General features: G+C 44.4%; 1 protein-coding gene across 1 annotated transcript in view; it reads right to left on the reverse strand.

Moving 5' to 3' along the window:
- Positions 1 to 25535, reverse strand: part of FBLN2 (fibulin 2) — a 225170-nt gene extending 199635 nt beyond the window's left edge. Inside the window, exon 1 of the mRNA XM_015428721.1 lies at positions 25480 to 25535. The gene's annotated coding sequence lies outside the window, so the exon portion shown is untranslated. The remainder of the gene's footprint in view (positions 1 to 25479) is intronic.
- Positions 25536 to 26126: the final 591 nt, after the last annotated feature.

Raw genomic sequence — 26126 nt, forward strand, 5'->3', positions numbered from 1 at the left:
CCAGCCTTGCTGCTGTCTATTGCTCTCTCCTTCCCCTGCCCATTCAACAAAGGCTCCCAGTCCTCTTCCCCTGCTTGCCCACACACAACAATGAAGCAGCAGGTATGACTGTGGCCCTGGCACCACACGAGAAGCCACAGTGGTGGAGCTGCCATTAGTATGGTTGCCAGGTCCTACCTGGCTTCCAGCAGGGGGCTCCTGTGTCTGTCCTGGGATCTTCTGGTGCACATGCTTTACACACATGCCGCAATTACATCACCCAGAAGTGACATCATTGTGTTGCTGAGGTCAGGAGGGTGCCGCTCTAGTTTTTGGACAAAACTCTATGGTTTGAGCCCATTTTTACCGTAGAGTTTTGCCCAAAAACAAGAGTGTCGCCACCCAACGTCAGCGATGTGATAACGTCACTTCCAGTTGATGTCATCCCATCGCATTGGGGGATATTTGCAGGCACCAGTGGTGGAAAGGGGTCCACAAAAGCAGGGGAACCCCTGCCCAGACCAGGGGCCTGACAACCCTAGCCATTGGGAATGGGTGTCTGGGCAGGAGCACTGGGTTGGCTCCTCATTCCTTCCTCTGCACATGCACAGAAAGCATTCCTGTCCTGTGAGGGGTTAAAGACCCTCCCTCCACAGTCTGTAAATTTTATGAGGGGTCCCCCAGGTTTGAAGAAATATATGTTTTCTGTCAACATGGCCCCAATCTGCAGATTTACGTATCTGCAGATAGAGACATTTTCACTATTAGGTATTTTTATGGTGCCATTAAAATATTTGTAACCGTTATAAATCTTTAGGCCAGTTAGGGTTATTTTTCCTTTTTATATGATGAACCTTAAAGAGTGTCTTACTTAGCAATACTCCTTGACTAAGCAGAAGAAAAAGAGCTTAATGGTGATACAGAAGATGTTAATGAGTCTCTAGTTCCCATAATGTCCTGGCAAGGTGCATGTGCACCCGTGTGCATAAACATAGGAAGAAGAAAAGAAGACTTTATTGCACCCTATAGGAATGCTTTTGTGCTGTACAACCCGGGAGGGTCACAAGGCCAGAAATAAGGAATGAAATAAGTAAGCTTTCCTAGGAGTTTCAAGGCAGTTTCTGGGAAGCTTCTTGAGTGTCAGATTCTTATTTAAAACATTTCTGTGCTACCTTTCACCCAACTCAGGGTCCCCAAGGTGGCAAACATTAAAACATAAAAAGTTTATTTATTTTAATGAATAAAACATATAAACAAACAAGGAGGAAGGCTTACAAGAATTAAGGAGGGAGCAACAAACAAAACGAGGCAGTCTTTATTCTCTGGTGGAAGACCACAATAGGCTTGAGGAGGGAGTTCCGATATTTCAGCACCACACAGCTAAGAAGGCCCTTTGTCAGGTTGCCACCCATCTAGTGTCAGATGGTGGGGGGCACCCAAAGCAGGACCTCTGAAGATGACCAGAGTGATCAAGTACAACAGAGACCCTAGTATATCCAATGAAGAACCGGAGAAGCCTTCTATAGAATTGTTGACTTATGCTCTGTAAAATTGTGAGCTTTGGTTCCAGGAAAAATATGTCTGCCTGAAGAAGAATCTATCGAAACACACAATCTTTGCCTAGGAGGCGTGTTGCTTGCTTTGATGCTTGCTGAATCACTTTTTGTGGAGAATATAACAGCCTGCTGTATTTACGACTGTTGCAACCTCCATCAGTCTCTTATCAGGAGCAAGATAGTCTACAGCATTGGAATAAGTCACTGTAGCTGTGGACTTTTCTGTTATTAGATATATAATGTACTTTAGGTTTTTGTACTATAATGGATGTGTATAAGATATACTAGGGTCTCTATTGTATGTAAATCAATATATGAAGACACAGGTGCATATTAGTAGAGTGTGTTTTGTTCTAACACGGTGTTTCTTTATGTTTGTCTAACTTTGCCGTGTTCCTTGTGTGTTTGTTGTCCACCTGGAGGTTGGCAACCCTACCTCTTACAGCTATGTCTGAATCGATATAATATCATAGAATGTTCATAATCATTCTGATGGCTGAGGAAGAGATGAAGGAACATTAGTAACCAGTAGAACTGCTACGGGGGAAACAGAAATGGACAGGAGAGAATGTTTGTGTGGGAGGGGGTAGGTATGTGGTAAGCAATTGCATTTGGATCAGCCCTGTTGGACCAAGCCCATTGCTCCAAAAGAACGGGCAAAAGCTGCAGGTTTCTCCCAATAACAGGCATCCCCAGGTTATGACCAGAAGATACCTAAAACAGCAACCTTACTGAAGCTAAGCAGGAGTGGATGGTCACTGTCTAGAAGGGAGAGCTCTTGAGAACCTCTATATTACACATTTAGAGGGAAAGGGCTGGATTTTAGCATTTGCTGAAGATGCAGATTTCTAATCAGTCCATCCCTTGAATTTGCTTTAAAAAAAAACAAAAACCCTGCTTGTATCCAACGATTAATCCGAGTTAATTGTAACCAAAGTGTTTATGTTTCCTGAGTGCTCCAGTTTTATGGCCATTTCTTCTTTCTCTGAGATTTCTTGCTGTTGCTTCTCTTTAATCTCCCCTTGCAGCTGTTTGTCATGAAGCTTTCCCCTCAGATTTCTCTCTCCTTCTTCCTCTCTTAAGTGTGTCTGGCAAGGCAATGGAAGCATCACCAGGTTCTATTTCACTTTGCTTTCTCCCCAGCATAAATGTAGCAAAATGCCCCCATGGAGTTGTGAAACTTCAGCCTCATAATGTGAATTGGATCTTATTATAGCGGCCCAAAGCACCAGAGAAAAGAAAGGCTTGTGTCAAGAGTCAGCAGGGAGACTTCAAACGATGTTGAAAAATAGGACTTGGGGCTTCTGTGAGGTTCTCTTTTCCATGATTGGCCAGTGGAAACTTTTTATTGACAATTATGTGCTAACTGGAATCTCCAAGTACCAAAAAGAGTTGTGTGGGTGTGACACAGCAAAAGGGGGAGTGAGGAGCGGTCAAGCCTGGGCTGGTGGAGACAAGAAGAGTGAGGTGGGTCTGTCTGGATACCCAGAACATAGAGTGAGGATGGTTTTCTGTGCCAGCAATGCTGGATGGCCAAGGCTCCCCATTAGGTGTAAAGCAGAGCAGCTGGGGAAGACCAGGGAGTGGTTGGGCCTGTTCCCAGGGGCAAGTACAGTTATTAGGACAGGACTTAAAGGCCATGATACACAACAGCTGGGAGGTCTCAGGAAGAAAGAGCAAGGGACGCACCCGTGTAAGGGGTTGGCACTGAACTCCTCATGGCAGAGAACTGGGTCATCTGGGTTATGGCAATAAAGAAGTATATACTGCCCACAGAAGGGCTCTTGTGTCTTTTTTGGCAGTGTGAACAGGATGGAGACACACACAACCCAAACTTATTGCACTGGTGCTTCAGGAGCCCTGCATGACACTCACTGCTGCAGCTGGGATCACAGTAGGATTTTGTGCAAAAATCCATCCTCTGTGCTGGCCCTGCTTGTCTTCTGGTATGTCATGTGGATTTCTGGAGATCAGACAGTCCCCTGTTTGATCTTTGACAGTTAGGTACATGGACTCAGTACATTGTAGGGACCATCTCACTCCAGTCCAATTCCATCTACACTGGCCCCCAATTTGCTTCTGGGCCCAAGGTGCTAGTATTGACCTGAGGCCGCATAGGAGGACAGTCTATACCCACATGAACCTACTTTTCTATTAGTAGATATATAATGTACTTTAGGTTTGTTTGTTTTTTAAGTACCCATAGGTACACTTTTATTTAAAAAATTTATTTTTTAAAAAAAATTAGTTTTAATTTTTTAATTAAAAAAATTAATAAAAATTTTAAAAAAATTAAAAAAATTTAAAGGTTTTTGTACTATAATGAATGTGTATAAGATATACTAGGGTCTCTATTGTATGTAAATAGGGTTGCCAACCCCCCCCCAGTTTGCCAGGGGTCCCTCGTTTTTTGGGGGGGTTCTACCCGCCGCTGGTCATATGGCCGGCAGGGAAGCCCCGTCCCCAACACCCACAGCCACCCCTCTCCCTTTTCTCTTGAGAGAGAGGGGTGGCTGCCTTTATGTTCATGGAACCCATGTTTCCTCCCAAGCCCGATCTCTGCTTGAGATCAGGCTTGCAGGGAAATGCCAGCTCCGTGCACTTAAAAGGGAAACGCCGCTCTATGCTCTTAAAGAGGAAACACCGGCTCCATGTACTTAAAAGGGAAACGCCGGCTCCTTTAAGTGCAGGAAACTGGCGTTTCTGGAGATCGGGTGCGCGGGCGTCCCCAACGTGACGTCATCACGTTGGTGATGCCCCACCCCCTCCAAGAACGCTCCCAAAGTCCCCTGCTGGGGGCGGAAGATGGACTTGGCAACCCTATATGTAAATCAATATATGACGACACAAGTGCATATTAGTGGAGCGTGTTCTGTTCTAACACAGTGTTTCTTCATGTTTGTCTAACCTCCAGGTGTGGCCGGGATATCTCCCGCTTTTACAACTGTTCTCCAGAGAACCAACATCAGTTCCCCTGGAAAAAAATGGCTGCTTTGCAAGATGAACTGTAAGGCAATATACCATACTGAGGTCCCTCCCCTTCCCAAAACCCATTATCCCCAGACTATACCCTCAAAATCTCCAGGTATTTCCCAGCAGAGCTGGCAACCCTAAAAGGACAGGCCATCGAGAACAGATGGGAATCTATGATTTTCTTGATATATTGCTGTAGAAGATGAGCCCTAATGAATTCTCTAGGACCCAAGAGAAAGAAAGATTGCCCCTTTGCTCAATGCACATGCTCTTTCCCAAACTGACACAAGGCATACATAATCCTGATTGCTTATTCAGTTTCAATAAACAGCACTTGTCTCCTCTCCCCCTTTTCAAAATTGCACTGTTTCCATCCAGCATTTCATTTCCACTGCAGTTTTCCAACATTGGGCCCTAGACCTGTAGAATAGAGAGCACGAATGAAAATGGCAAAGGTATACTACCCAACAGGTTAGATTTATTTGTTTCATTTTTATCCTGACCTACCCCACAAGCAGGCTCAGGGCAGCTCACAACATGTAAGTATAAAAATGGCCAATAAAGGCTTGTCAAATGAAATGACTGAAAGGAGAGTATAAAAATGTAAAAGATTAAAACATAGTATAATCAAAGATTAAAATGCAGTTCTATAAATAAAATCACAAGATGGCGGTAATATATGTGCATTTTATGTAAGCCATCCTGAGCCCGCCTTGGTGGGAAGGGCGGGCTATAGATCGAATAAATAAATAAATATGCTCTCAGAAAAAGTTAGCCCTTGTGTGTGTATTAAATCTACTGATTTTTAACAAGTGGCAAAGAATTCCCACCAATTAGTACATAGAAAGTGCCTGTGCATAGCACAGGTGAATAGCATGGGTGGGTAGGCGGGGGGCCAGCCTTGGCTGGAAGGGCGGGGTAGAAATCTGACAAATAAAATAATAAATAAATAAAATAAATAATGTGGTGTCCACCACCTCAACCAAAGGCCTGGCAGAACAGCTCTGTTTTACAGGCCCTGCAGAATGGTTGTAAGTCCCGCAGGGCCCTGATCTCAACTGGGAGGCGGTTCCACCAGGACAGAGCCAAAGCTGAGAAGGCTCTGGCTCTGGTCGAGTCTAAGTGGACATCCTTTGGACCAGGGATCACCAGGAGATGTTGATCTGGAGAATGCAAAGCTCTTTGAAGGACATAGCGGGAGAGACAGTCCTACAGATATGATGGTCCCAGACCACACAGGGCTTTAAAGGTCACTACCAGGACCTTGAACTTGATCCAGTACTCAACTGGGAGCCGATGCAGCTGGCAGAGCACAGGCTGTATATGTGCTTGTCCTGAGGTCCCAGTAAGGGCATGCACAGCTGCATTTTGAACCAGAGGGAGTTTCCAGATCATTCTCAAGGGTAGCCCTGCATAGAGCGAGTTACAGTAGTCCAGCCTGGAAGTGACCAATGCATGGATCACTGTGGCTAAGTCATGGTGGGGAAGATATGGTGCCAATTACCTGACTTGCCAGAGATGGTAAAAGGCTGATCTGGCAACGGTTATGACCTGGGCCTCCACTGAAAGTGAGGCATCCAGGATCACCTAAAATGAAAGGGGAGGTCAAAAGTTCTGGCCTGCTGCAGCAGACTACCATGTCCAGCTATTCCTAGGGAGCCCTCATCCTCCAGAAACATCATTTTGGGGTCATTTCGACTTGCAGCCAGAAGGGGAGGAGGGAAGTTGCACTCCACAAAAAATTTTAAAGCAGGATCCAACTTTCTCATATGGAAACATTTTCATATCAAGTATCCCACAGTTTCACATTGCTCCATCTGCTGTATGCTATATTCGCTTATTCTGCAACAGCCTTGTGTCCTCTGACATCAAAGCAATGAAGGTGACTATGAGTGATTAGTGGTTTCTAGTGTGATACACTAGAAAAACATAATTGTCATACAGCAGACAATCAACCAGTCACAATTTACCTCAGTAACTGCATGGTATAAAATTGTCCTTTACGTGATGCATTACGTATTCATGAATTTGAGATGAGATGCATCTACCCTTTGCTCAGATGTAGCTTCTAAAGAACCTGGGCATGGAGCTGAACCCTAAAGTATTGTTTTAGCAGTTCATTACAGATAAATATTAATGAGGCATTTCAGTGGTAAAAAAAAGAGTATGGGGTTGCTTTTGACTATCAAAAAAATGCTACACTGTAGATTGTGGTACCTGCATGCACAAAAGCACATGGGGGTGGGGGGGGGGTGGCTGCAGTGTAGCAGTTAAAAGTTGCAGACTCTGGTCTGGAGAATCAGGTGTAATGCCCCACTCCTCCTCCACATGAAGCCTGCTGTATGACCTTGGGCCAGTCACAGTTCTCTCAGAACGCTTTCAGTCCCACCTGAAGACTCTGGTCTGGAGAATCAGGTGTAATGCCCCACTCCTCCTCCACATGAAGCCTACTGTATGACCTTGGGCCAGTCACAGTTCTCTCAGAACGCTTTCAGTCCCACCTGCCTCACAAGGTGCCTGTTGTGGGGAGAGGAAGGGAAGGCGATTGTAAGCTGCTTTGAGACTCCTTAGTGCAGAGAACAGTGGTGTATAGAAACCAACTACCAACTCTTCTTCTTCTTTGGTAAGAACGTGAATTGGGCAGGACTGGGTAAAAAAAGTTAACGGGTTCCAACCCATTGATTTCAAAAGGAAAGGTACCCATTTTTGTACCCCTTGAGTGAGCCTACCGATTTCTGTTTGAGTTGGAAGCTTCTGGTTTCCTAATTGGCCAACATACTTCTGCAGCTTGGAATCTGGGAGCCTGAGGTTAATTGGAACAATTTGGGACCAAGAATGTTTAAAGGCATAATTTTAGAAACACTCCATTAATGGCTTTATGAACTAGCATGTTTGTTTTAATTTTAGTCATCGTGCTTGTAGTGGACACATTGCAGAGTGGATTTTAATGCTCAAGAATAATGACAAGGGCACCCTACTATAAGATGAACTCTTTATAAAAATTACAAGGCAGAGGCCTCAGCAGGCAGAGAAAAGCTCACAGTGAATTTACTAATATTATTAACGCAGGTTCACTAAATACCTAAAAGCTGAGACATTGCAAACTATTATGGGCCATAAATATGGATGACTATGGAAGTAGTGGGGGAGGAGAGGCAGAGGAGATTATGCACGGCACATGAGTACTTCCACCATCAAGTGGTGACAAATAATTATGGAGAAAGAAGAATAAATGCCCCTCAAACCACTCTAAACAATCCATTGTTTGCACATGCCTTAAACCAGGGGTGTCAAACATGCGGCCCAGGGGCCAGATCAGGCCCCCAGAGGGCTTCTATCAGGCCCACAGTGGAACTGGCTATCTTCTGCTTCTTCTGCCAGTTCTGCTGCTGCTGCGTCATTGTAGGTTTGGGGCTTACAGACACACACCTGAACAGCATACTCAAGATTGCAACAGCACAGACATTTTGATGCAATAATTCAGAGCAAGAGGTGTCAGTTATCAGATACTGTTAAACAAACAAAATATTGCAAGAGTGCTAATGTTTTAAGCATGTTTTTATTTTAAGAAAAAAACAACACCCTTTGTGCTTGTGTCCTATATAACGTTTATATCTCCGCGACCTGGCATTACATTTTATGACACACATGGCCCGGCTCAACAAGGTCTCATTTATGTCAGATCCCGCCCTCATAACAAATGAGTTCGACACCTCTGCCTTAAACCACCTGGAATAATCCTGCTACTGAAGGGCTCTGTTAAGGAAGAAGGAGAAGACAGAAACACACCGCTGCTCCTTTCTGCCCACGTTAACAATCTCTTTGGCTGCCTCTACCCACCCCCACCACTGACAAAAGATGCAGACACAAGGAGTTATGCTATTGCTTTTGGGAAGCAAGTCTACACTGGCATTGCTCATCTCTGGCTGCAGTTGCACATGCTAAATAATCCACTTTCAATGCACTTTCCAACTGCATTTTTTACAGTGTGAACTGGCAAAATCCAGTTGGAAAGGGCACTGAAAGTGGATTGAAAGTGGTTTATTTTGTGTGTGTGACTGCAGCCTCTGACCAACCCTGGGTTGGTCACAACAGCCACTGCTAAATCCTATGTCCCACTATTTCTATAGAATTGACAGAAGACTTCATCAGTCTTGTTATGAGGCATTTGCTTCAAATGGGTGGTCAGATGAAAACAAAGAGACTGTGGGAAATGAAAGTGTCTGAGAAAGAGAGGGAGGGAGGGAGAAAGGAAGGCACAGTTGTTTTATTCAGGAGTTGTTCTTTTTTACAGACCTGCAGACTCTCTCCCTTATAACACAACAACCAAGTATTTCGGCGCTGTATAACCATCATCAAAATAGCATCTGTGGGAAACCATCTATCCCCCCAATAGGTGTCATTTGGAAGTGCATATTAGGTATGAATCCTATTAGGGTGGATTTTGCTTGGTCTTCCCACACTATATTACTGTTTGGGTTGAAATCCCATACCAGCAGATGAGAGGGGCTTGCACTTTTTTGTTTCAGACATCCACATAAACTATTAATAATGTGGATATTCTGAAGCCCCATAAGTGTATATCTGGGATGGAATGGTTTCATTCTGTGACACCCTACCAGGGGTGTGCGTGTATGGAAAGGTAAAAACTTCTCCCCTATGGATGCTACCCTCCAGGTGGGACCTGGGGATCCCCCAGAATTACAGCTCATTTCCGCACTACAGAGATCAGTTCCCCTGAAGGTAATAAATGCTTTGGAGGGTGGGTTCTATGGCATTGTACCCTACAGAGGTCCTTGTCCTCCCCAGACTCTAGCCCCAAATCTCCAGGAGTTTCCCAATCTGGATTTGGCAACCCTACCCACACACCCATTTCCCACCAGTGTCACTCTGCTTAGAAAGTTGCTAGAAATATCCTTTCATAGTCCTCCTAGCATCTCGTGTACTCTGACCATTGTTAAAATTCAGTTAGCATGAGTTCTTAGAGTTGTCATTTGTCCGAGCTCAGCTCCTCAAAATTCAAGTATTTAGGAATCTGGTCTTTGAGTAGGGTGTGGATCCATCTGGTCTCTAGTGTGCATGTGTGTATTTGCATGTGCATGAATGCAAAGGAACCCCATGGTGCACAATTTCAAATATTGCAGCTGCTGAAGTATACTTTGAAGTATAAGCATTTCTAGTATCTCTTTCATCAAAGGAACAACACCCTCCTGGCTTTTAAATAGGTAGAAGTCAAGGGGACTTTAGAATTAATATAGAGCAGAGAAGGCTGATTAAGATCTTCACTGATGGAGAATTGGGAGGCGCTGTTGGCATAATTTTTTAAACATTTGAAATGTTGGAGGGTCTGCTGATAAAATCTTGTTTAGGCCCCAGTAATCTTGTGATAATTTCTCACTTTTTACAAAAGATTGTCTGCAAGACAATTTTTTTCAAATGTGCCAACAGAAGATATTTTACTGCCAAAGCAAATATAGTTACAAGGTGAACTTTCCATAACTTCTCAGTCCTGGGTGAATTGTTTCATTTTACCACACAATTGTTCCAGCCTTCACAAAAAATTAGTAGCCTGAATGGAAATAGGCATATTTTATAAGTTGGGTAAGAAGAAAAAATAAAGACCATCCTTTGTTTTAAAGGGGAAGTGGTAAAGAATAGGAAAACACACAAAATGTTCAAATTAAACCTTTAAAATTTGATTTTCTCTCTTTGATGCTAACAGTGAGAACAGTATCCCAGCTCTAATATAACATTCAATAGCAAGAAATGCTGGCTGTGGTTGCTCCTTCATTTCACACACAGTGATAATTGGTGAATGATACACAAAAAAATCATTTTAATAAGGAATGCATGTTTTCACAATGAAGGTTGGAAGAAGAAGAGGAGGAGGAGGAGGAGGAGGAGATTGGATTTATACCCTGCCCTTCACTCAGCATCTCAGGGCAGTCTAAAAACTCATTTCCCTTCCCCTCCCCACAACAGACACCCTGTGAGGTAGGTGGGGCTGAGAGAGCTCTGACAGAAACTGCTCTTTTCAAGAACACCTCTGACAGAAGTATGGCTTGCCCAAGGTTATCCAGCACCTGTGAATGGAGGAGTGGGGAATCAAACCCGGTTCTCCCAGATTAGAGTCTGCACACTTAACCACTACACCAAACTGGCTTTGTGAGAATGCTTTGTGAGAATGCTTTGTGTTCAAGAATGTGAACTTTGAAAAAAAGCCACAAAAAGTTATCACAGTTTACTCCATCGGAAGGTCTGGCTTTTACTAATTGGTGTCAGATATACTGCAACAGATAGAGTTATCCAGCAAGTATTTACACAGATGGGCATTCCAACATGTTCCATTACCCTCCCCACAAAGGTCTGTTCCTCTTACTTCAGAAAATAAGATATTCGGCCCCACTTAGGCAAAGAGATACTGCCACTGAGCTGTCCCCAACTAGTATATGGGGACGCACAAGAATTTCAGGTGTAGACACACAGGGAGGGAAGGCAGCCCAATTTAGCCCAATTTCATTAGATCTTGGAAGCTAAGCAGGGTTGGTTCTTGGAAGGGAGACCACCAAGGAAGACTCTGCAGAAGTAGGCAGTGGCAAACCACCTCTGCTTCTCACTTGCAGGGGTTGTCATAAGTCGCTTATGACTTGACAGCACTTTACATACACATTAGATGTGTGTTGCCAGGACCCCCCAGTCACTGGCAAGGGATGGGGAAGTAAGGTTGTGAGATCCAGGCTGAGAAACTTTTGGAGATTTGGGAATGGACTCTGGGACCTCAGTGGGGTATAATGCCACAGAGTCCACCCTCCAAAGCATCCATATTCTCCAGGGAAACTGATCTCTCTAGTCTGGAGATGAGCTGTAATTCTGGGGAATCCCCAGGTCCCACCTGGAGGCAGGCATTCCTACATTAGACGCACATCTCTCTTTAAATCATCTAAATCAAACTGGAAGCCTGATCTTTATGAGGTAGAAACAATCATTTGCACTGTTGATAGCTTAAAAGGGTCCCGTGCCTGGCAACAAGGGCAGAGACACCATGTCTGCCTTGCCTGATAACCAGTTGAGGGTATGGAGCATGGCAGGAGGGGAAGGGGAGTCTGTACAAGGATTTGCATAGAAGGACCTAGCAAAAATACTTTTGAGATTAGATAGGCACACACTGCTATCTCGCAATAAAACCTTAACACATCAAATAGCTGATACATTGATCGGCGGCAGCGGCAGCAGCAACCCTGCCCCGCACTGCATTTTGTTGTGCTTATATTAGACCAAAGACATAAAAAATAAAGAACAGATAAAGAACATTAAGGAAGAATGGCTTTTTGGTATCAAATATAAAATCCCTTCCACATGCAAAAAAAATAAATCCCTATGGATTTCAGAGGAAGTTACACAACTAAGCTGGAATGGTGTATTACATCTAGGAGAACGAGAAAGTAAACTTTATACCTAAAATCCCAGATATATTAAAGTGCAGTCATTTGAAAAGCTTCTGCAAATAGACAAGATTCTTAAAGTATTCCAGTACGGAGTCTTTTAAAAACAAATCTAAATGAAGTGCTGTCACTTTTAATCACTTAACTATACATTTGCAAATGTAATGTTATTTTCTGCCATGTATTAAAAACACATTTCTTTTCAAATTGTAACATAGAAGATGTTCCATATTTATCATGCACCACTTATTTCCATATTAAATGTCCTTAGGAATATAAAGAACAGACATAATTTACAAGCAGCCCTGCAAACTCAACCAGACATTCAACCCTTTTGTCCAAGTTCTCCTATAGGTTATAACGACAACTGTACCCATCCATATTCACCATCCTGAGCTACTTGCACAAAGGATGGGATATCAGTGTGAAGAGTGAATGAATAAACTGTTCAGTTCCCCCATTAAAATGTTAATTTTCTTTCACTGTAATTAACAACCGTAGTCCCAATTTATCAGCTCTTTGGCATGGGTATAAGTGCCCCTGTTTCTACAAGGTAAAAAGAATAATTAGATGTTACACAGTTGCTCACCAGCCTGAAATATCAAGTACCCATTTTGGCAAGGGGAGTTGGTGGCTGATTGCGTGAGCCTGAGTGAGGCTCAAATCCTCTCTCAAAAAAGTGAGAGATACCGATTTTCAAAGCTCTTGAATGTCACTCTTCATAATCACATTTGTCAGTCTATCTCGTGTGGATAAGAAGTGACTTCAGCATCTTGGATGGGTCTGGAGAAAATGGCCACTTTGGAGGGTGGACACTAAGGCATTATACCTTGTTCAGGTCACTCCCCTCGTCAAACCCTACCCTCTCCAGGCTCCATTCCCAATGCAGAGCTGGCAACATTAGAGGCACCGAGGTCAGGCAGCCCCATTGATTGGGTTGCCAATCTCCAGGTGAGGCCTGGAGATCACCCACTATTACAGCATAAGAACATAAGAGAAGCCAATGTTGGATCGGGCCAATGGCCCATCCAGTCCAACACTCTGTCACACAGTGGCCAAAAATACCAGGTGGTCCACCAGTGGGGCCAGGACACTAGAAGCCCTCCCACTGTTCCATCCCCAAGCACCAAGAATACAAAGTATCACTTGTGCCAGACCAAGAGTTCCCATCTATACCTTGTGGCTAATAGCCACCGATGGACCTCTGCTCCGTATGTTTATCCAATTCCCTCTTGAAGCCGTCCATACTTGCAGCTGCCACTACTTCCTGTGGCAGTGAATTCCATGTGTTAATCACTCTTTGGGTGAAGAAGTACTTCCTTTATCCATTCTAACCCAACTGCTCAGCAATTTCATTGAGTGCCCATGAGTTCTTGTATTGTGAGAAAGGGAGAAAAGTACTTCTTTCTCTGCTTGCTCTGTCCCATGCATAATATTTTAAACCATGATCTTGTCACCCCTCAGTTGTTGTTTCTCCAAGCTAAAGAGCCCCAAGCGCTTTAACCTTTCTTCATAGGGAAAGTCTTCCAACCCTTTTTATCATTCTAGTTGCCCTTTTCTGCACTTTTTCCAATGCTATAATATTCTTTCTGAGATGTGATGACCAGAATTGCATACAGTATTCCAAATGAGGTCACACCATCGGTCTATACAGGGGCATTATGAAACTGGCTGATTTGTTTTCAGTTCCCTTCCCAATAATCCCCAGCATAGTGTTGGCCTTTCTTATTGCAGTTACACACTGTCTAGACATTTTCATTGAATTATCTACTACGATTCCAAGATCTCTCTCTTGGTCAGTCTCCGCCAGTTCAGACCCCATGAATGTGTATTTATAGTTAGGGGTTTTGGTTCCAATGTGCATCACTTTGCACTTGGCCACATTGAACCCCATTTGCTACGTTGATGCCCACTTGCCCATCCTTGACAAATCCCTTTGTAGTGCCTCACAATCCTCTCTGGTTCTCACCACCCTGAACAATACCATGTCATCTGCAAATTTAGCCTAACTCCAAATCATTAATGAACAAATTGAAAAGCATCAGACCCAGTACTAAGCCCTGTGGTACCCCACTGCTTACCACCCTCCACAGTGAAAGCTGTCCACTTATACACACTCTGTTTTCTATTGATTAGCGAATTTTTGATCCACAAGTGGACTTGTCTTTTTATCCCATGACTATTGAGCTTACTTAGGAGCCTTTGATGAGGAACTTTATCAAAAGCTTTCTGGAAGTCAAGGTAAACAACATCTATTCGATCCCCCTTGTCCACATGTTTGTTCACCCCCTCAAAGAACACTAACAGGATAGTGAGACAAGATCTTCCTTTACAGAACCCATGCTGAGTCTGCCTCAATAGTTTCTGTTCATCCATGTGCCTACTAATTCTCTCCTTAATAATGGTTTCCACCATCTTCCCTGGTATTGACGTCAGACTGACCGGCCTGTAATTTCCCAGATCTCCTCTGGAACTCTTTTTAAAGTTGGAGGGGACACTAGCTACCTTCCAGTTCTCAGGAATGGAGGCAGATTTTAATAAAAGATTACATATTTTTGTCAGGAGAGCCATAACTTCACATTTGAGTTCTTTCAGAACTCTGGAATGCATGCCATCCAGGCCCAGCGATTTATCCATTTTTAAGTTGTCTATCAGTCATAGGACCTCCTCTCTCATCACATCAATCTAACTCAGATCTTTCAACATCCCTCCTGAAATCAGTGGTTCTGGAGTGGGCAAGCACTTCTCATCTTCCACAGTGAAGACAAAGGCAAAAAATGCATTCAGCTTCTCAGCCATTTCCCTGTTATCTTTCAGTAATCCTTTTACCACTTGGTCATCCAAGGGCCCCAATGCCTCCTTGGCTGGTTTCCTGCTTCTAATGTATTTGAAGAAAGTTTTATTGTTGGTCTTTATGTTTTTTGCAATATGCTCCTCATATTTTTGCCTGCCTGATCACAAACTTGCATTTTAGTTGCCACAGCCTATGTTCCCTTTTATCAACCTCACTGAGACTAGCTTTCCACCACTTAAAGGAATCCTTCTTACTTTTTACAGCTTCCATTATGTTGTTTGTTAACCATGCAGGCCTTTTTCTGTACTATTTGGGCCTTTCCTCACCTACAGTATATATTTTATCTGAGCTTCTAGGATTGTAGTTTTAAATAGTCTCCTAGCTTCCCCAATAGGGTTGCCAAATGGGGCCGGGGGGCGGGGAATCCCCTGCTTCGGAGGCCCGATTTCTGCCGCAGCCACGTCGCTCATGTTGGGGGCGTGGCCCACATCGTCAGAGGGAAAACCATATGGTTTCCCCCTCGACGATGTGGGCCACACCCCCAATGTGAGTACGCAGCACGTCACTTCCTGTGACGTGCCATCGGCGCTCGTGTGTGCGCACCTGAGACAAACTCCCGGGCCCCGAAGAGGCTCCCCCGCTCCGAGGGGTGATTTGACTTGGCAACCCTATTCCCCAATGATTTTGACCCTTTTTACTTTTCCTTTCAGTTTCCTCTTCACATGTCCTGTCATTTCAGAGAAGTCACCCCTTATAAAGTTAAAAGTGGTTGTGTCGTTTTTTGGGGGCAACTCCCTATTTATACAAATGTTGAGCTCAATAACATTATGGTCACTGCTACCAAGTGGTGCAATCACTTTTACATCTCTCACCAGGACCAAGTCCGCAAAAGCAGTGGTTCCGTCCTCAATCTCCCATTTCCCCCGGTTGTACTGCTCAATTTCCCACTATTCACATTTTGACCTGCATCTCCCCCCAATTTCCTCCACATTTTCTTGATCCAAACTGGAAAGGAGACCAGCGTCCCAAACGTCATTTGGCCGACCTACTTAGAATAAAATACTCAGAATTTGACCTGGCGGAGGCCAAGACTCTTAATCCCCCAAATCAGTCTCAAAAAAAGTTGTACTCTTCTTTGCGTCTGCCAGAATACCTTCTCTGATTCATGAAAAGAAGCCACAGGTGTCTTTCCAACACGGGTGTTCCAAAATGCTATTACATTACCCTTATGCTATGAGAAATCCTCTGGTGCTGACATGAACTCACCATTACAAGAGGGGTCACCAATGGTAACAGAGACACATCAAACACCCCAAATGAACTTAATTTCATGGGATGACCTGGGGGAACCCATGGAGAGCACACAAACCCCTTCAGAACATCATCATGTACAAGCTGACCAATGAACAAACCTGATCCTTTGAACCCAAAAAGACAACTGACACATAAGTACTTGGCAAATCCTCTTGAGGATGATCTTTTCAACTCTTTTGGGAATCTCCCTTGCAATGAGCAACAATCAATTATTGATAGACTGGATTTTATGTGCCATAAACTGAGTGAGATTAAAGATTTGGAGACACAGCCAGTTGAGAGGTCCAAAGCTCGTAAAAACCTGAGTGTTACAGCAGACCTCTTAGAACCAAGCTCTTCAGTGGATGCTGAACGACAATTACAAGGGAGGAGCATCCAAAATATATTGCCCTAGAGCTCCAATCATCTTCAAAACACCAAAAATGGTTCTCATAGCAACCTCTTAATAGAGCACCCTCTGAATGAATTAACTGGATTACCTCATCAGAAGTCTTCAACGACCCCACCAGCTAGTTCTCCATCTAAATTTGGGACAAATGGCTGTATTTGCTCTGGACATAAGTGTAAAAATGAGGATCAAGAAGACATGGGGGAAATCGGGGGGAGATGTGGGTCAAAATGCGGCCATGCAGCAGATTGTGGGAATTTGAGCAGTACAACTGGGGAAAACAGGAGACCAAGGGCGCAACAACTGCTTTTGCGGAATCAGTCCAGGTCTTGGGCATTACTTAGGACCAAATCCAGGATCGCCTCTCCCCTGGTAAATTCTGTGTCCATCTGCTCCATAGCACAGTCATTGAGAGTGTCTAGAAACTCAATCTCTTTTTCCCGACTTGAAAACATATTGACCCAATCATACTGACCCAGCAAATCTCCAGACATCAAAGATCAGTTCTCCTGGAGAAAATGGATGCTTTGAAGGGTAGACTCTTTGGCATCATACCCTGCTGAGGTCCCTCCCCTCCTCAAACCCCTCTTCCCCAGCCTCCACCCTTAAAATCTTCAGGTATTTCCCCACCCAGAGCTGGCAATCCTACTCATTGCCTGGTAAGGGTAGTATGGGCCCACCTCTTTGGCATCTTAGATTGGCAGCAGAAACTCTCCCACCCATGCAATGTTTACAGCACAGGAGTAGCTCCTTCCTGGATGGAGCCAAGTAGGAATTTTGGGGTTCTCAACTTGAACTTCCCAGTGGATGGAACTAGAGCTTTTTCCCCCTGCTCCACAACGTGGCATTAAGGGCGGTTACCTTTTCTTGGCATTTTACTACCCCATAGTGTTCATTATGTGACAATGACTAGTTCAGTACAGAAGAGTCCCCAACTGATAAGTGAAGGAGGGAGATTCACCTAAACTAGCCTCTTGCAGCTCTCTCTTCTATTACTGGGAGCAAGGGTATTTTTGTAAAACTAAGGGAAGCAGTTGCTTGAGACTTAAAGAGCTCTCTGTGGCTGCCCACATTGAAGGATGAGAAGCTATTAACTGCAGTTTAGACTTTTAATTAAAGTTGTAACCTGCAATTTACCCAATTTTGTTGTCTCGCGTCTGTTCCAAGAAGTCTGATGACAACTCAGAATAGTCAGAATAGTCAGGGCTGAAGCTGAATAAGGTAAAAAGTACAGCACTGAACGGACAATGCCAGATTCACATAAGTGCTTAGTGCCAAATGGAATGTTATGGAAACAAGCCCTACATAGTATACCATTTGTATGATGCCATTCTGCAGATACCTGCAGTGATTCTAGAAGGTTAGAGCATGTTCTATGAGCTAGAAGTCCTCAGTCCAAGATTCAAATCAGCCATGAACCATAAGCCTCAACATTTCCACTGCAGATGATAATAATGGCTACCATATTTGTTCACTATAACAATTAACAATATAATATGGGAAACATTTTTGAACAGTTAGGGAAAATGCTACATAAACACTAAGTAGAAAAGGGGTGAATTTGGTCCAAATGTAAAGTGAGGGGGATATGTGAAAAGGACTCTGATGTCACTTCACATATATGAACATATGTTATAACATTGAAACTTATCCCGATCTGTTTAAGATATTCCTGTCCTGCTTCTCTCCAAACTTAGTACAGTCCATCCAGATGAAAACAAGAGGGCACCTGTCCTGCCAACCAGATGAATCACTAGATCATGCTGGGAATCAACTCTTGAACAACGTCAAAGACTTGTTCAACTTGTTCTGCTTTGCAGAATTCCCTGGATTGCTATAAGCTAGAAATCTTCTTCACGTGCTCTGCCAAAGTATTCCAACCTATTTTCTGCACTCCTTGTAGCAGGAGATGAGTTGGGTACAGCCCCTCTAAAGAAATAAAATGGGAAGGTGCAGGGAGTGAAAGTAAGCAGCTTGGCCAATTGTGAAGGATACAGGAAATTACTAGCCCATCCCATTTGCCACAAAGCTTTGTACCCCGCCCACCTTTCCGAACAGCATTATGGGATTATTCACTTCAGGGCCAAACAGGAATATTTTGGGTCCATCAATAATTGGCTCAGAGAAGGACCCTTTTTTCCTGATTCACATTGCTTAGGAGGAGTTGGGTAACTGGATTGGTTAGGCCATAACATGGGAGTTTGACAGGATTAATGCAGGTTATATGGTGGTGGAAAGTGCCATCAAGTCACAGCTGACTTATGCTGACCCTGTGGTGTTTTCAAGGCATGAGACGTCCAGAGGTGGTTTGCCGTGTCATGCCGCTATGTAGCAACCCTGGATTTCCTCGGTGGTCTCCCATCCAAGGCCAGCGCTGCTTAGCTTCCCAGATCTGATGACACTGGGCTAGCCTGAGCCAGGGCAAAGGTTATGTAAAGGTAAAGGTTCCCTTGCTCGAAAGCCAGTCGAATCCGACTCTAGGGTTGCGGTGCTCATCTCCGTTTCAAAGCCGAAGAGCCAGCGCTGTCCGAAGATGTTTCCGTGATCATGTGGCCAGCATGACTAAACACCAAGGCGCATGGAACGCTGTTACCTTCCCACCGAAGTGGTACCTATCTATCTACTTGCAATTTCTTGCTTTCGAACTGCTAGGTTGGCAGGAGCTGGAACTAGAGATGGGAGCTCACTCCGTCATGCGGCACCCAGGTCTCGAACTGCTGAACTACTGACCTTCCACAGCCTGCAGTTCAGCGTCTTAACCACTTGAGCCACTGCAACTCCTACAGGTTATGTACTAGAACTCTATTACAGCATGATGAGCATCCTGAGGCATCTTCCAATGGGGTTGATGTACTCAAGCCAGCCACTCATGGAAGAACAGACTCAGGAGGCTGGGGGAGGGAACTCTCTTTCTAATGGGCATCCACACTTGAACCTTTATATTGACCCGTATGGGTAGGTAAGTGGGGATGGTCAGCAACTCTTGGTAGATTTCTATGCAGGCAAGGAAAAGCAGTCCTGCCAAAAGCTGCGCCCAGAGAAATAGCAGGATTGTACAAATGTATTTATTTTATTCATTTATACCCTGCCACTTTCCCCCAAGGTGGACCCAAAGTGGCTTACTTCATTTCCCTCTCCTCCATTTTATCCTCACAACAACCCTGTGAGGTTGGTTAGGCTGGACAAGCTTCCATGGCATGAGTGGCACTAAAGGGCTGGGCATCTGAACAGTTCAGCCACGACTTAATGAACCCTAATTTAAACCATTTCTGGGGGCAAGACCTGGACTGTGGTATGATAAAAGGTCCAATTCCAGGATCTTTCTTCCTAACAGAAATAGAAGAGGCAAGGATGGATGCATGGCTGCAAAGGCAGATGAAAATCTGCTTATATTTTGGGGGAAAAAGATCTGCTCACATCCTGACCTCATTTCTTCTCCTTACAGAGGTACGCATGATCCTTTCTGCAGCTGCCTCTCACAGGACCACTGCACTGGAATGCACAGTGGGTTGTTGGAGGAGTCTGAGCACACTCGGCCCACGAGTTTGCAGCATCTTCTGCACTGAGAGTGGTGCAGAAGATTCATTTTATGACTAAATTACCGGTAACCAAACTGAAGGCACATCATCTGGCACAGTTCCCTTTTGCTGTCCTACAGACAAACAGTAACAACACGATCAAATATTTTGGTCACATATATGACCTAGCTGTAGTCTCCTAATGGTATCAAGGAGGTTACAATCAATCCCATTTGCGAGGTCAGTTAAAAGTTACTGAGGAATCATGTTCCCCGACATTATTGTCATCCACGTAACACAAAAGTACCCTTCCTTTCTTTACTGGGGAACTGTCCAGCAAAGCAAAACCCAACAGTGCAGACACTTCAGTGGGGATACCCCAAATGCAACTTATTTTAAAGGATGTCCCGTACTGGGGCACCCCCACAACCCATTTTTTTGAGGACTGCAGTGAAAGGAGATATAACTTCTCTAAATAAACAAATACCACTTCAGCTTGCTTGGAGTGGACACCCATGATTGGAGGCTTAGCCGCACAAACATTTACTTTTATACAGGAAACTTGATGTTACAAAGAAAAGTTCCTGACTAATGGAGAGCAATCCTATTCAGAACTCCCATTTTAATCAGTGGAGCTTACTTCTAGGAAAGGACTGCAGCCTTATTCTCCTTGACACCCAGTTTTTGTTAATGTAGAAGGATTTTGTTAGGGGAGGGGGAAGCATTCAGTCATAGGCTGTTGGAAGTTATACAGCCAGGACCTAAGCTGAAAGCTTAAATGCAGGGACAGTTAACCATAAGATGAACACACATAAGAAGCTGTCTTATACTGAGTCAGACCCAGCATCTCACGCACAGCTCTGTCACATCACCTACCACCAACTTGAATAGCCCAGGTAGGTCCAAGCTCATCAGAGCTGGAAAGATAAGCAGGGCTGGCCACAGTTAGCACTTGGATGGGAGACTGCCAAGGAACACCGGGGTTGTTATGTGGAGGAAGGCAATGGCAACCTCTGAACATCTCTTGCCTTGAAAACCCTAAGGGGGGGGGGGAGCTCACCATAAGATGGCTATGACTTGATAGGAAAAAAAACCCAAATAAAGCTACCAGATACTTTTAAATGGAGGTGCTGGGGGGGTTGAACCTGGGACTTTCTTCATGCAAAGCAGGTGCTCTGCTACTGAGCCGCAGCCCCTGCCCTGAGTATGCTAGCTAGAAATGTAAGGCTTTTGCACCACTTGTGAAAAACAAATGTGATTGGCCCTGAGAGGAAGGCCAGTGGTATCAAAGGGCCACTGATAAAGATCAAAAGTGCTTGTTGCAGATGGCTCTGTGGCCCTGTGTTCCCTCTGCTCTCAGATACAGCCATGGAAAGGAATTCCAGTTAGAGGAATACTTTGGTGACAATGAAGGAGAGATAAGACAAAGAGTAGAGGATTGTCAGAGTGAGAAAGAATAGGCCTTCTTTTTAGCCATGTGATGGCCTACTCTTCTATAACAGTAATACTTAGCATTTGTATAGCACTTTCAAAGGTTCAAAGCACTTCACTTACATTATCTCCTTGCAACCTTTTCAGCAATCCTATAATAGAGGTCACTTTTATTATCCCCATTATGCGGATTGCGGCTGGACAGAAAAGTAGCGGTAAAAGACCACCTAGTGAGTTCAGAGCAGAGACAAGATCCAAACCTGATTTGCAGCTCAGTCTCTCAGTGTAGTTGGCTAGTTTATTTTCCTCCTGTACCTCTAAGTATCTTGTCCTATTCTCCTCCCCTAGAATCAGCACGTTTTTCAGAAGAAAGAGCAGTGCCACATTTGCCACTGAAATACTCCAACTGCTAGCCTAACGTAGGTGACTGTACAGCTGTGTATATCCTACAGCAATCACACGGACACACAGTATAATCTGGAGGTTCCAGGTTCAAGCCGTGGCATTTCTAGTCTTAAAAGAATTTGCTGCTGCCCGTCATTTTTGATAAGGAACAAAAGGGGGAATTAGTCAGTGAAGAGAGGTAACCAACGCTCCCTCTAAGCTGTGGAGTCTTGTGAGCAAAAAATCTACTTTGTGAGCTACTGGGCATTAAAGTTGTGAGCGAGCAATTTGGCTACTGCATAAATTTAGTTTGTTCTGGAGCCATCCTTCCTGAGCTAGGAGGAAAATGTGTGAGTCAGAGGCTAAAAAACTGTGAGCTAGCTCACACTAACTCAGCTTAGAGGGAACACTGGAGGCAACTAGACAATACTGGGTTTGATAGACCAGAAGCTTAACTTTTGTAATATTTTTATTTATTTACTATTTCTCTGCTGAAGGCATGGATCTGTGCATGCCACTTGCCCAGATTTTCTGCACAATCTGCCACCTGGGCTGCTGGGCCCACTATAGTTTATGGTAGGGTCATGGCTCCTCCATGGTGTCTACCACTGGAATTGTGCGCTTTATGATTTTTTAAAACAAAAATCAGAATCTTGCACTAATGAAAGCTTAGTTCTGCCACCTATACATTTAATGTGATTTAAACAAACATGTACCTTTGTCGCTAGGTGGGTAGGCATGCTGAGAACTTCTTCATTTAATCCTTGCCAAGTGAACATACCTGGTTCAAAATCCCTTGATCAGATACAAGGTGGGCACCCGATCAGATAGCCTCAATACTGCCTTGTCTTGAGCCGGCATTGTAGCCACCTGATCAGTGCAGCTAAAAGCTGCTTCTGCCCAGTTAAAGAACTAAATCACCTCACATTCAGGTCATCAAATCGACTGACTTGGATAAGGCATAGAGCACCTACACGGTTGGATGCATCCTTCAAAAACCTGACATCAGCTAGATTGCATGATCTGCATTTTCCACCGGTGCTGTCAGTGGCATCCATTTAGGAAGAGAGTACAGGAACTGACCACATGTTTAATTGGGTGCATGAACCAACACTGAGTTGGACCCAGCAAAGAGCTTCCATGGATACGGGCTTCAGCCTGTGGAGTGTGATTTCTTGGCTCCTCTCTCCTGCAGCACTCCAAAATGCCCACAGAAATCCTGATGGGGCGGGAGAGGTCTGAGCCCACAGAAATGCTGTGCGGGATCCAACCCAAACAAGGTATATAAAGATAATATGTACTAAACTTTAAAAGTTATAACTGGATTCCCCCCACCCCATTTTACTATATGTTCTTCTAATAATCAGAGGTGGAAGCAGTGTAAAAGGGAGACAAGGGTAGAGGGGCAACAGTAAAAAAAAGTGTAATCAGGTGAGGAAATAGTCATAAGCATGCAAGCCAACTATTCCAAATTCAATTGGATATATTTGAACAGCTTGTTGAACCATCAGCTCCCAGTTTACAACAAGCAATCAGGATATGAGTCAAACGGTGGTTGTTCAAGCATGTCTATTGGGAAGGCAATGAAACCTCACACCTGGCCAGTGGTGGTGTTGCTGAGCCTTGTCTTTGGATTCAGGCATTTTACCAGGCATTGCCCACAGAAATGAAGCCATTGGCACAATCCCTTAGTTCCTACCCAGCAGGAACAACAAAGCCTAAATACACAGGATGGGGATAAATACATTCTTCCCCTGTTTATACTTCCCCCTCCCTTTAATTGTCTTCTTTGACTCAGATCTTTGGGACAGGAAACTTTGTATATTCTGCAAAGCACTAACAGTCTTGGTATTATATCAAGAAAGGATCATAATAAAAGTCAAGGTCTCTTCATAGATAGGAAAGTTACCATTTAAGAAAACGAAAAGTGAAGAATTCCGATGTCTGAATTTTGAGCTACATATTAAGTCACACATTTATAAGGGATAACCATGGAATACCAACTCCTGTTTATTTCCTTCCCTTTCTATTCTGCTATACCCCTTTATTAAGTCTACTTTCCCCCACCGTTCACTTTGCCTTGCTAAGATCGCAGGGACTAGAAACACTTTACGGAGCCATTTGATCACCTGTTTTACCACCTATGGACACATGATATGTGATAGTATGCTGATGTCAAAGCTAACCAAAGGGTAGAGCTTACCTCAAGGATAGTTTAGGCACCTGTAGAGATTCAGACTCTCCTTTTGATCTGTCCAGTTCATTTTCACCCTGATGGCTTGCAATACACATTACCTAATATGTAACATGAGGGCTAGTATGGTGTACTGCTTAGAGTGCTGGATTAAGACTGGGAATTCAAACCACTGCTTGGCCTTGAGGATCACTGGCTGACCTTGGACCAGTCAGTCCTGCACCATCAAATGTACCCCACAGGATGTTTACAAGAATAGAGTAGAAGCAAGGGGTATCCTGTTGGCCACCCTGGGCTCTTTGGAACAGATCTGTTCTTTGGAGCAGATCTGGTACAGATCACACATTGCACTTCCTAGCTGGGTAGGAATTTGAACCCAGATCTCACAGGACCTAATATGACACTCTAACCACTACGCCACAAGAAACCTCCACCTGTCCCTTAACCGTCCAATGGTAGGGTATATTTATTGTTTTTTAAATCTACATTCCACATATTTCCCAACAAGGGTCTCAAAACCAGTGAGATATAGTATACTGGTGAGAGTGTCAGAGTACGATCTGGAAGATGCAGGTTCAAATCCCCCCCCCCCCTCTGCCAGGGAAGCTTGCTTGCTGGGTGACCCTGGGCCAGTCACAGGCTCCCTTCTGCCTCACTGGGTTGTGGTGAGGATAAAACAGAGAACAGGGGAATAATGTAAACTGTGTTGAGTCCCCATCAGGGAGAAAGGTGGGGTACAAAAGGAAACAAATCATTAAGGCAACTCTCCTCTTTCTTTTCTATCCCCACCAGCCCCATAAAGCACTATAATGGAATATATTGCTGCGGTCACACACACTAAATAACCCACTTGCAATCCAGTTGGAAAGTGTACTGAAAGTGGATTATTTAGTGTGTGTGACTGCAGCTTAACATATATATATATATATTATACAGGTTCCATCATTTGTATTACTTTAGCTCTACCAAATGCTTTGAGGCGGAGATCCTTAACTTCTGGAGTTTGGAGCCCTTCTGTGTTGGCTTCTTGCTAAAAGATTAGCACTAGAAAAGCAGCATTTCTCACCAGACAGTGACCACAGACTGTTGTTTGTTTGTTTTTGTCTCTCCCAAGATACCCAAGGCCTTCATTCTATTCATTCCATCAAATGGAGAAAAACCAAGAAATCAGGATTTCTACAGAAGAAAATCGACATGATCAAACCAAGAGACCTGAACTGCCTTGAAGGGGAAAGACTTGTGGTTAAAGCTTTGAAGAAAGGGGGGGGGGGACACCGGGGCGAGTTGGAGCCACTATAACTTTGGTTTCTGGCACTGATCTTTATTCTGGTGCCTGTCATAGCAAGTCGGGCACATGCTGAAGATTCCGCCTCCACCGTCCCTCCTCATTGACCCACACACAAACCCCGCGCGCTTTTTTAGTCTATCATGCCAATTACACAGACCGCGCGTCGGTCAGCCCCCCCCCCCCCCCCTCCCTTCGTTTCTCTTTACAAAAAGACTTACCCCACATACACAATCGGCGTGTGCTGCTGTGGCTGCCGCTGCCGCTGGTGCAGCTGCTACTTTGTAAAAGGAGTTTTTTGGAAACCAGGAGGAGGAGGGACTTAAAAAAAGTTACAGTGAAACTGACCAACTGCATGAATTGTTTATCTAACCTGAAACCCGGAGGCAGTGGCCCATCAATCATGGTTAATTACACCCTGATGCCAAGCCTTCAGAGACCCCTTGATCTCCCCTCCCCTCCCCCTCGTCATGAAAAAGCAGGGCTGCCGGGCTTGTGGAATTGCCTCACTTTTGTTCTGCCTCATAACTTTGGTCGACGGGGTGGTATGCACCGAAAAGGTGCGAGTCCTCGGCTCCCATATAACAAGACACGTTAAACGCCTAGTCAGTTGCAACAGCAAAGGGGTTTCCCCAGAGGGATTTAGGCGGGGCTAGAAACAGAGGGGAGGGGGGGGAACCTTGGAAATATTTCGCTCTGGAATGAGATGGAAAGAGGTGGGACTTTGCTGCAGCGTGCTGTGCATCATCTCCCCGTAGGCTACAGCATCTTCCTGCAGTGAGCAGACCGCAAATGTTCAACACCCGAAGGGAGAACTGGACATATTGAAACAATGAGACAGTGTGTGCTTTACAACATTAATGTGGAA

Source organism: Gekko japonicus, unplaced genomic scaffold (assembly GCF_001447785.1).
Source record: "Gekko japonicus isolate JY-2015 unplaced genomic scaffold, Gekko_japonicus_V1.1 scaffold695, whole genome shotgun sequence".
Taxonomy (NCBI): domain Eukaryota; kingdom Metazoa; phylum Chordata; class Lepidosauria; order Squamata; family Gekkonidae; genus Gekko; species Gekko japonicus.